Raw genomic sequence first — 12,942 nt, 5'->3', positions numbered from 1 at the left:
TGCTTAGAATTCCATCTCCTTCTTCCTTCTCTGGAAATTGATTATCTCTAGTCCACACACACACCTCACCCCTGAGCTCTCAGATCCTCAATCCTGCCCTGTCTACCTCTTTTCTCACAGCCTGTAAACAAGCTGAAAACTCTTCTCAAGACACCTCCACTCTATCCCCACATTTCCCTGAAGATTTTTCCCTAATCTATCTTTCTTTTTCTCCAAAGTACTTGAAAGGATAATCTATAATTGTTGTCTATTGCCTCAACTTCCTTTCAACCCACTGCAATCTGGTACCTGCCTACCCACCTCCCGCCTCTGCTAAAACTGTTCTCAGAAAGGTCACAAAGGACCTCTTTACATTCAATCTTATGCTGTGGCTCTCAAATTTATATCTCCAACTGAGATCTCTTCTGAGCCCCAGACAGATTGATGTACTAGCACTCTTCTTGGCATGTCTGTTTTGATATTTCAAAGGCATCTTGAGTTTAATTTGCTCAAAACTTTATTCTTGATTTTTCCCTTTCAACTGAATTTCTTCCTCAGTTACTTTAATCTCACTATCCGACCATAATCCTGGGATTAATTGTTAACAGCTCCATTTCTCTCAAACTCCGCTGATCCGTTCTATTGCAAGTACCATCTATTCTACTTGCAAAATATTTATCAGGCCAGTCCATTTCTCCCCCACTCTAGTGCCACCAGTCTTTTCCAAACTATCATTACTTTTTACCGGGACCATTGTAGCTGCCTTTTACAGTCTTCTTGCTTTCACTTTTGACTCCCTCTAACCCAATTTCTGCCCAGCAGCAACAGTGATCTTTGCAAGATGTAAATTGGATCATATTATTTCTCTGCTTTAAAATATTCAGGCTGGTTGCGGTGGCTCACGCCTGTAACCCCAACACTTTGGGAGGCCAGGGCAGGCAGATCACAAGGTCAGGAGTTCAAGACCAGCCTGGCCAACATGGTGAAACCCCGTTTCTACTAAAGATACAAAAATTAGCAGGGTGTGGTGGCACACGCCTATAATCCCAGCTACTCAGGAGGCTGAGGCAGGGGAATCACTTGAACTTGGGATGCAGAGGTTGCAGTGAGCTGAGATGGCGCCATTGCACTCCAGCCTGAGGGATAGCCTGAGACTCCATCTCAAAAAAAAAAAAAAAAAAAAAAAAAATCAAAGACTTCCCACTACACTGGTAAAACTGTCCACTTCTTAACTTGATCTTCAAGCTCTTGTGTGACTTAACCTTCCTCATTATCTTCCTCATTATCTTGAATCCCATCTGTCACCATTTTCCTCTTGCTTACTGTATACATTACTCCGGCACAATAGACTTTGTTTCTGGCAGACCATATTTTCTCTTATCCCATCATCATAACTTTCTCGTTTCTTCTGGCTGAAATGCTTTTCACCACCATAGTTCTTCTGGCTTCCTCTTCTCATCCTGCAGTCCTCACCTCACATGCCACCTTCGATAGGAGGCTTTCTTGAGACTCCTCCAATCTAAGTTAGGAACCAGTAGTTATTCTCTTTTAAAATTCTTTTTTAGTTTCCCATTGCTATTGTCTGAAAGTTTGTATCCCTCAAAAATTCATATGTTGAAACCTAACCCCCAATATAATGGTATTAAGAAATGTAGCTTTTGGAGGTGATTAGATCACGAGGGCAGGGTCCTCACAAATGGGAAAACGGTAGTCCCCACTTATTTACAGTTTTGCTTTTTGTCTGAAAATACTAAATGGAAAATTCCAGAAATAAACTTTCATCAGTTTTAAATTATACCCTTGATTGTAGCATGATGAAATCTCCCACAATCCTGCTCTGTCCTGTCTGGGACATAAATCATCCCTTTATCCAGTGTATCCACATGTATATGCTGTCTATACTTCCTACCCATTAATCATTGACACCATCTGCTCCTGACATCATCAAGGCTTGATGATCCAGGACCACCCAAAGCAGATGATGCTCCCTTTGACGTATCTTCAGAAGATCAATGGTAACCAAAAGCTATGTCACAATGCCTACGTCATTCACCTCATTTTATCTCATCGTGCAGGCATTGTATCATCTCACAGTACAAGAAGAAGGGTGAGGACAGTGCAATAAGATATTTTGAGTGAGAGAGATCACATTCATGTAACTTTTATTATATTATATTTTTATAACTGTTCTATTTCATTATTAATTATTGTTAATCTCATACTGTGCCTAATTTACAAATTAAACTTTATCATAAATATGTACGTATAGAAAAAACATAGTATATGTAGGGTTTGATACTATTTGCAATTTCATGTATCTACTGAGGGTCTTGGAATATATCTCCTGAAGATAAGGAAAAACTACTACCGTGCTCTTATAAAAGAAGCCCTGAGATCTACCTTGCCCCTTCCACCATATAAGGACACAGCTAGAAGGTACCTTTTATGAACCAGAAAGTGGGCCCTCACCGGACACTAAAATCTGCCAATACGTTGATCTTAGACTTCCCAGCCTATAGAACCATGAAAAATAAATGCTGTTGTTCATAAATTACCCAGTTTATGGCATTTTGTCATAGCAATCCAAATTAACTGAGACATATATATCATAGTAGCATTTGTTTCCATGCTTGTTGTTTCTTTCCCCCATAGATTATAAACTTCCTATGAGGGAAGGGATCGTTGTTTTGCTCACCATTCAATCATTAAACCTAGTCTAGTACCCGAAAATAAATATTTGTGTAGTGAATGTATGCTAAATTTCTTGGCTTCAAACTTTTCAAGTCATTTGACTTTTAGAATATAAGTCTAGTTTAATTTTTTCAAATGAGATTTAAAGGGGATTTTTTTACTTGCAATAAAATATCATTTCATTTATACATTTATTTATATACTTTATACAGTCTTTCAGTTGTATAATTTTATATTCATGTTTTAAGACCATCTCAGCTGGGCAAGATGGCATGGGCCTGTAGTCCCAACTATATGGGAAGCTGAGCTGGGAGGATCACTTGACTCCAGGAGTTTGAGTCCAGCCTGGGCAACATAGTGAAACCCTATCGCTTAAAAGAAAAAAAAAAAAGAGTAGGATCTCTTAAAAGAAAAAAAAAACTATTTCAAAAATTATAAAAGTGTTACCAACAGCCAGGTAAGGAAAGATCTGACATTTAAATTACTTTAGGAATTTTGAAGGGTGGTAAGTGTAATGAAACTATGAATTTTTTGTTGTTGTTTCATCATAAGGCATTAACTATGTTCTTCCTACTTACACTATGACCAAGTTTTCAGACAAAGCTAACACTTAGTGACACATGGTTACTTTTATACTGGTTTCTTGTTTTAAAAAATGGTTTGGTAGCTTTTAACCATTTAATTTAATGAACTATCCAATTAATCTATCTGTTTAACTCTCAGAAGATTGTCATTGCCTCAATATAAATATCTTGATAGTAACAACATGTACACAGAATGTAAAGCAATAGTCATATTTAATTATTTCCAAAATAAAATTATTTTCTTGTCTACAAAAATAGCATGCAATAAGAAATATCTGAGTCAAATGGTATTTCTAGTTCTAGATCCCTGAGGAATCGCCACACTGACTTCCACAATGGTTGAACTAGTTTACAGTCCCACCAACAGTGTCAAAGTGTTCCTATTTCTCCACATCCTCTCCAGCACCTATTGTTTCCTGATTTTTTAATGATCGCCATTCTAACTGGTGTGAGATGGTATCTCATTGTGGTTTTGATTTGCATTTTTCTGATAGCCAGTGATGATTAGCATTTTTTCATGTGTCTTTTGGCTGCATAAATGTCTTCTTTTGAGAAGCATCTGTTCATATCCTTTGCCCACTTTTTGATGGGGTTGTTTGTTTTTTTCTTGTAAATTTGTTTGAGTTCATTGTAGATTCTGGATATCAGCCCCTTGTCAGATGAGTAGGTTGCAAAAATTTTCTCCCATTCTGTAGGTTGCCTGTTCACTCTGATGGTAGTTTCTTTTGCTGTGCAGAAGTTCTTTATTTTAATTAGATCCCATTTGTCAATTCTGGGTTTTGTTGCCATTGCTTTTGGTGTTCTAGACATGAAGTCCTTGCCCATGCCTATGTCCTGAGTGGTATTGCCTAGGTTTTCTTCTGGGGTTTTACAAATCATGCTGCTATAAAGACACATGCACACGTATGTTTATTGCGGCACTATTCACAGTAGCAAAGACTTGGAACCAACCCAAATTTCCCACAATGATAGACTGGATTAAGAAAATATGGCACGTATATACCATGGAATACTATGTAGCCATAAAAAATGATGAGTTCATGTCCTTTGTAGGGACATGGATGAAACTGGAAACCATCATTTTCAGCAAACTATCGCAAGGATGAAAAACCAAACACCGCATGTTCTCACTCACAGGTGAGAATTGAACAATGAGAACACATGGACACAGGAAGGGGAACATCACACTCTGGGGACCGTTGTGGGGTGGAGGGGGGGGAGGGATAGCATTAGGAGATATGGCTAATGTTAAATGACGAGTTACTGGGTGCAGCACACCAACATGGCACATGTATACATATGTAACTAAACTGCACGTTGTGCACATGTACCCTAAAAGTATTAAAAAAAAAAAAATCTGTCCACCTAGTGTTATAAAATGGCCTAGCTTAGATATGGAAAATTTTCTGAGAAAATGGGAGGTTTGCAGAATTGAAATATTAAGTTTTATTTAAGTAAAGCGCTACATTAACAACTGGAAATAAAATTTTTAAAGTATAGTTTTCAGACATAAAACATGAGTAGTTCTATAAAAGTCTGCCCTTGAATGGTCACATCTGGAGAATTATGTCCAGTTCTTAATGCTATTTTAAGATAATTTCATTCAGAAAGAGGAAACCAAGATATCTGTAAGAAAAATATAAGGAGGCATAGCGGACATTCTGAATGTTTTAACGTGCTATCATATAGCAGATGAAACTATGATCAGAGTTGCCCAGTGTGTTATTCATAGTTCTTCAGAGAAATAGAGCCAGTAGGCTAAACGTATCGTATTGGCTATAGAATAAAATATATAATGTATAACATAAAATATATAATTTAATATAAAATACAGCCAATCAAGCCAATAGGACATGTATAGCATATACATATATATGGAATACATAGCATATATAAAGAATATAGAGAATATATATTTACATATTTTTAGAAATATATACATTTAGAAATATGTATATATATTTAGAATAGAAGCCTTTCCATTCTAAATGGCTACCAATACTATTCCCTCTCTCTCTCTCGCTCTCTGTCTCTCTGTATATCCCACATGTATACATATAAATATTAGTATATGATATATATAAAATCTATATATATATCTCTTATCTCCCTATATAGATATCATATATGTGATACATGGCTGTCAATACCACTACATACATAATAGTATATATTATATACCAACACATGTATATAGATATATATATACAGAGAGAGAGAAAGATAGATAAAGTACAGATATGTATCTATATATAGAGAGTGAGCAAGAAATAAGAAAGAGAGAGAAAGACAGATTTATTATAAGGAATTGGCTCACGCAGTTATGGAGGCTGACAATCTCAAGATCTACAGAGTGAGTCAGCCAACTAGAGAGCCAATGGTGTCATTCCAGTCCCAGTCCACAGGCTTGAGAACCAGAACTGATAGCATAATTCTAGTCTGAAGACTTAACAGACTCAAGACCCAGGAAGTACTGATGTTTCCATTTGAGTCCAAAAGCAGGAAAAAACCTGATGTACCAGTTTCAGAGTAGTTAGACAGGAGGAATTGTCTCTTACTCAGGGGAGAGTCAGTTTATTTGTTCAACTCAGGCCTTCAACTGGTTGGATGATGCCCACCCACGTTTTGGGGGGTAAGCTGCTTTATTCAGTCTACTGATTTAAATGTTAATCTCCTCCAAAAACACCCTCACAGGAACACCCAGAATAATATTTGACTACTGGACACCTCGTGGTCCAGCCAAGTTGACACATAAAGTTAACCAGCACATCCAGAAATGCTAGATTTGAACCCATTCAATTCCATTTAATTCAACTAGCACTTCTTAACTAGCGATATGTGGCTCTTTGTACTACTAAGTGCTGGTGATCTGGCAGCAACAAGTAGACAATAGTCAGAAGCTGCAAGAAGGTAGATTTAGAAATTAAGAGACTCTCCAATGAGCAGCAGTGTTCATTCATGAAATAGGTCCCTGCTTAAGAAAGAACTTCCCCTACCACAGAGACACTTCAACTAATAAGAAATGGCCACATACCAGAAATAATATAGAAGACATTCCTCATGGAGAGGCCAGTTTAATTTTATAAACTTCAAGGTCTCTTTTAGCCTCAAAATCTAGACTGCTGGGAGTTTATTAAATTTAGTTACATCATTAATACATTGCTTTCTGTGCCTATCTCAAATATTAATTCTAAAGTGATCCTGATTTATAAAGGAAATTAGAATATAGGAAAAAAATATGAATATATAAACATGTAAATACTCACAAGGAAAATATGAAATATAGGACAATTACAAGCAAAAGCCTTTAAGCCATTCTTACTTTTATTGCTGCCTGCCAAGTCATTAGTTCTGATCTGAAATAATGTAAAACCAGCATCTACAACATGCTGCACACTTTCTATTCATGGATGCAAAACACCAAAAATAACAGAAGTAAATTGAACTTCATGAATGATTCATGACTTCCTTTGCTTTATGTCCCCATTGTCAAGGAAATTAGCAGCATTGGATATCTCCTTAGATAAATCTGATTTTGCCATATTCAGTAGACTACTTAATGAAAATGAATATTTCACATTTATGTTCATAGAAATGTTAATGAATTTTAGTGCCTGTAGCTTTTTTGATGAGCAGAGGGGTGGGTGGAGAGAGGAAGGGAATATTTTTTCGGAATTAATTTATTCCTTTTTCCAGCCTGCTTCTTTGAAACTGTGAAAAAGCACTCTCTCTGAAAAGTATCTGATCTTTCAAAGTTATAAAATAAAAGCCAGTGGGGGAATGGAGTTCCTTTTATGAAAATTAGTTTTGCAATCAACTTGACTATAAAGTTAGCCTTATAGTTGTTCACTTCTGTACTACAGACAGTTTATTTTCCACCCATGGGCAAGCGGCTGTGTAGATTGATGAGAATATCTCAGATTTACAGATTTAGATTCTGGAAGTTTGTTCTTCCATTTGTGTCATGATGGATGACCATTTTGCAGCTAGATTCCACAGAGGAAGTGTAAAATAAAGCTCATTTTTTAAAATCTAAAGCTTTTAGGAAATAACCAAACACTTAAAGACACATTTTATAAAGGAACTTCGATCTTCTAATACTGGACACCCTTGCTGAACTAAGGAACTTTGATCCACTTGAGACCCAAACTTGATAATAGCAATATCTAATATTTATTAATGGGCCAGGCACTTTATAAAGATTCCCCACTGATTCCTCTCACAAGAAGAAAATCAAACCATCAAGGTAGTAACTAGCTTCAAGACAAAAATCTGTAGAGGTTTGAATGAGATTTGAACTCAGTCAATCTGACTGGCAAGTCTACGATTTAGCCCTTATAGTCTCTTGAGAAAACTTACTTCTTAATACTGTCTTCACAAAACCTTTTTCTCTAGCTTCCCCACTAGGTGTGAGGTGGGTGGTTTTAGGTGTACTCTATCTGGACAGGAAGCAAAAACCTGAGAAGAAAGCACATTTTAATTGGTCCTTCTCTCTCACCGAATCGGTCCCAATTCAGTTCTCAATTAAGTAGGCTTTATTTTTGACATTCTTGCCAGTTAAACCGAATATTGGTATACTTTTAGAATAACAATTATTTTGCCCAATCACTTCTATAAATGCAATAGATCACACAATGGCCAGAAACCCTTTCTCTTCTAAATGGCTACCAATACTATTCCCCCAAATCACATCAGTGTGGTGCTGGGCCTGACAACATTGGTGCTACACTTTCAAAGTCCATTTATTATTCATAATTACAGTGCAACAGGGACTATATTCAAAGTCAATTTATTATTCATATAGATGCATTAACATCTACAACCTTGGAAATGGACATATTCTTATGAGGGGTCTTGGATTTTCTATGAACCACATCCACATACGAATCATGAAACAAGTATATAATTTAGTTCCCATATAGGTGTCAATTTCCACATTTAAGTTGCATTATTCTTATCTTTAAGATGAAAGACTTTTAAAGGGAGCTTTTAAAAACTGTTCATACTATGCCCCACCCCAAGCCAATAGCATCAGAATTTGTGGAAGGTGGGTCTTAGCACAAGCATTTTTTAAGCTTCCAAGTTGATTCCAATATGCAGCCACATTTGACAGCCACTGCTCTAAGGTTGCCATGCTTTGATTGTTTTTCCTCTACTCTTTTACTTTAACCTCCTCTTTTAATAGACCCAGTTCTCTAAATAAAAAGCAGAATAGAAACATAGAAATGAAATAACGTACAGGAAAGAACAGAAAAAACATGATTTTCAAAGAAAGAAATCACAGAAATGATCAAAGGAAAAATTGTAAACTATTCTTTCTTTTATTGCCTCTGGCAGAAGGCTCCATTTTTTCTCTCTAAAGTGCATGCCTTGAAATAGCTGGACCAATGGACCCTGCCTTACATTAGAATTAAGTGTTCCAGCTTTATATTCAAGTCTATGCAATAAGAAGTCAAGTCGTTACAGGATGCTAATCTATTTTTAAAATTCATATATATATAATATATACATATTTTTATATTTCTATAATATTTATAAATATATTTATATAATATATATTACATTTATATATTTAAAAATATATAAATATATATATTTAAAACCCATTTTATATATATATATACACACACCACATATTAATATGAATGTGACCAATAAACATTAATTTGAATAATAATGCTATGGAAAGGGGAGTTATCTATACTCGGGAGAGACATGGTCATCAGCCACTTTAGCAACATTCTCTGCCATGTAAAAGAAATAAAGCAAGTTAAAATGTATGTTTGAATGAATAGATAACGGTTTTTACAAGAATAGCTTCTCAGGCCGAGCACAGTGGCTCATGCCTGTAATCCCAGCACTTTGGGAGGCTGAGGCAGGTGGATCACCTGAGATCAGAAGTTCAAAACCAGCCTGGCCAATATGGCGAAACCCCATCTCTACTAAAAATACAAAAATTAGCCAGGCGTGGTGGCATGCACCTGTAATCCCAGCCACTCAGGAGGCTGAGGCAGGAGAATCACTTGAACCCAGGAAATGGAGGTTGCAGTGAGCCAAGATCGTGCCATTGCACTCTAGCCTGGGCAACGAGAGTGAAACTCCATCCCGCCCCCCCTCCCAAAAAAAAAGAATAGCTTGTCAAACCGAAATGAAGCACAGTCTATTTCTTTCAAACACAAAAAAATTATATAAGAATAATTTCTGTGTGTTAATCTTCATCCCACCACACTGTGCCCTATAGGTACTGGCTGTACTCATTTGATTGTGTAAAAAGGTAGATTTCTCAGAAAACTCCTAGTACGTTATTGCATTGATTCTAAATCAATTGTATTCCTGGGATTTAGATTATGTGGACCTACAATGTAGACCAAAAAATTTCACTGAATAGAGCCCAGGGCTTGCCTGCCCTCATCTTAGGCACTGTCAGAGCAGATCACACAACCTGTGTGAGATGCACCTTGCAGTGCTTGCCGAACATTCAGGGTCTTGCTAAAATCAGATTCGGAGTTAGTGAGCCTGAGCTGGGGCCTGAGAGCCTGTATTTCAAACATTTCCCAGATGATGCTAATGCTGTTGGTTGATGGACTCAACTTCGAGTAGTAAAAATCTGGAGTCAGTATAAGTAAATAAGTAAATAAGTAAATAATAATTTTAAGAAAATTTTTTAAAAAGCCTGTCTCACCTGTCCTCCTCAATCTAATTTCCCAGTCTGTTTGCTTCCTACTGTGATTTAAATGGTTAGCTAAAAGACTTTTTTCACAGTTTCCTCAGCCCTTGAATCAGAGAGTTTGAGTTTTAAATAAACTGAGGCAGAAAAGTCATTTTCAAATTACCTGAAATACATACATCTGAACAGCAAATTTTGTTAAGTAACATACCTGGCATTTCTTATGTGTGGAGGACTTCCAGAAATGTAGTATCATTAATACTCCTAAGCCCACATTAAAAATAATATTTGGGCGAATATTTTCTATGTAGAAAGGACTTATTTTAACAAAGAAAAAAATGTTTAACACTCTATTTGATTTTATTTGACTCTGTGTCCAGAAACTAGAGGTTTTTTAGTAGAAGAAGCACATAGTTTACACCTCCGCTATCTAGAGGTCTGCAATTTAATGAGTCATTCTGGAGAGCACAAGTTTTCCAGACTTTAACTATTCTTGATGTAAATCTTTCTCAACACAGAACTCTGAAAAGCATTTATCCTTTTTTGATGATTCAAGGTCATAACTGCAGGCATTTCTCATGATGTGTTAAAGCTGTAGCTTCACATGAATTAAAGGCAGATGTAAAGGACTTGTTCTCTGATCTTCCTAGTGACCTGAAAACCTATCTTTTTCTATGTATCTCCCTGGGCAGAGTGATGAACCACCTCGCTATGTAATTAATGTGTCAACAGTAGAAAAGTCCATCTTAGTCATTAGGCATATTTTTACAACTTAGGACATAGGTGTTTTTCTGGCATAGTTCTCATTTTAAGTAACCTAGTCCCTTTACTAGGAATCAGTAATCGTTTTAGCATGAATTGTGAGCTTCAGGGTCTCAGCCATGGTCCAGATCCTGAATGTCTACCTCCTCATTACCTTCCTCCATCCTGTCTGCAGTAACGACAGGTTCTCACTGGTCACCTGCATTCACTCAGTATCTGGTTATTGAGTTATAAGTGTTTTCTACATGAACTCCCCTATTCTTGTTGTTGTTGCCATTATTTTATATCTTCCTCTTTGAATTTGTACATGTTATATGTAGAGGGAAGGTATGTTACTTAATTGTCATCTGATTTTAGATTGGAAATATTCAGAAGTGTCCTCCCATTTGCCCCAACAAATGCAAGATGATACTCTCCCTGTCGTCCGTCTGATTATTTCCTTCGAACTGTTCATCTAGTTGCATAATAAAAGGAACAAGCCTGATTCTGCTACATTTTCACAGCTTCTTGACCAGTATGTACAGTTACAATAAAACTAAATTTTCTTCCTAGTTTCATGAAGTTTAAGAAGTATTCTTCTGCTACCTTGATACCAGGTTATAATGTTACTCTTCTTAAAGTTTTACTTTGAAGAGAATTTCATGCATAACAAACATTGAAAATTCTCTTTTTTTCCACTTGAGGATGAATAATAATGCTATGATGATAACATGACTAGAAGTAGCAAAAACTAAAGCAAATCATGGTTAGATTGAATCTCAGATACCATGTTCACATGCCACAAAGACCATGAGAAGGGCAATCCAAGAGTAGGTCAAGGTGAGATGTATGTTGAATATATTTGGAGGCATGAATACAGAAGATTTACATGTGGCAAAGATGACACTGGACACCAGCTCTGAGACTTACACATTACTCTGACTGAATTCACATGGGAAGCATCTTTTTGTCATAAGTTCTGTTTTAGACAGTCAAGATCTACACTTAGAAGTAAACTGGTCTTTCTAAATCAAAGCCCTGGGAAAATGCCATTGACCAAGTGGAAGAAAGCTGCAAGTAGAGCCCAGATCAGTGTTTAACATTTTAAATTTATATCATCAATTAGACATTTAAGTGGAGATATCAAGTAAAGTCTAAGTCTAGAGTTCAGAGGAGAGATTCTATCTGGAAATATAAATTTACAAGTCATGATCTTATAGATATATTTAAACCCATGAATTTGAATGGCATTTCCAAGGTAATTAGTATACCTCAAGAAGAGGTCCCAGTGCTTAGTCTTTGTCAAATCGGTGCTAGAGGTTGGGAAGATAATAGAAAACACAAGCATGGCAATGATTATGTGCAAGCACATTGTAAATAATATCCCATCTAATCTCAACCATGACTCTATCAGTAGGTGCCACCATTCCCATTTTTCCAAGGAGGAAGTGTTGTTACCATGTACCAGAAAAGAAGCTGAGACACAGTGGCAATAGCTAACTTGCCCTTGTTCATACCTAGTAAGTGGCAGAGCCAAATCTGCAAACTAAAAGAGATGACAATGAGGTAGGAGAAAATTTAGGAGAGAAGGGTATGCTGGAAATCAAGGTAAAAAAAAAATGTTCTAGAAAAAGAAGTGATCACCTAGGACAAATGCCCCTGATAGTGCAAGTTGGATGACAGCTGATAACTGACAATTGGATTTAGCAACACGGAGTGCTGGAGTGAAAGTCTAAATGGAGTGGATGGAAGCTAGACCAGGAGATAATTACAATTATGAGGGGGATAAGACACAATCAAAAAGTGGCCAATTAATAAGCCAGTTGGATGTGATGCAGTTATTGGTCATAACAAAGTCTAGAGATGGGAGTGAGTGGTGAGGTGAAATGGAGGAAATGATCATTGCAGAGACCAAGGAATTTAAAGTCTGGTGTATAGAAAAATAATCCACATGTATATTGGATTCACAAAGAACTAAGACAGGAGTTTGAAGTTGAAATAGAAGCCAAACATAGAAAAAGGAGAATAATTAACCTTGGATTGGCAGATGACAACAGCAATAAGATGACATAAGATTCAAATTTAGGAAGGAGTAAGGGAGAATAGTCTGGAAGGGACAATAAGAAACAGTCACTTGAACCCGGGAGGCAGAGGTTGCCATGAGCTGAAATAGTGCCATTGCACTCCAGCCTAGGTGACAGAACAAGAATCCATCCCCTCACCCCCTGAAAAAGAAAAAGAAACAAAGAGTCGCTTCATGTAACTCTGAGGCCTAATACC

General features: G+C 36.7%; 1 protein-coding gene across 1 annotated transcript in view; it reads left to right on the top strand.

Moving 5' to 3' along the window:
* Window positions 1-12,942, top strand: part of GABRB1 (gamma-aminobutyric acid type A receptor beta1 subunit) — a 403,876-nt gene that overhangs the window by 295,365 nt on the left and 95,569 nt on the right. The gene's annotated exons all lie outside the window — the stretch shown is intronic.

The sequence above is a fragment of the Nomascus leucogenys genome, chromosome 20, assembly GCF_006542625.1.
Source record: "Nomascus leucogenys isolate Asia chromosome 20, Asia_NLE_v1, whole genome shotgun sequence".
Taxonomy (NCBI): domain Eukaryota; kingdom Metazoa; phylum Chordata; class Mammalia; order Primates; family Hylobatidae; genus Nomascus; species Nomascus leucogenys.
The sequence above is the reverse complement of the archived record's forward strand: the minus strand, read 5'-3'. Positions and strand labels throughout refer to the sequence as shown.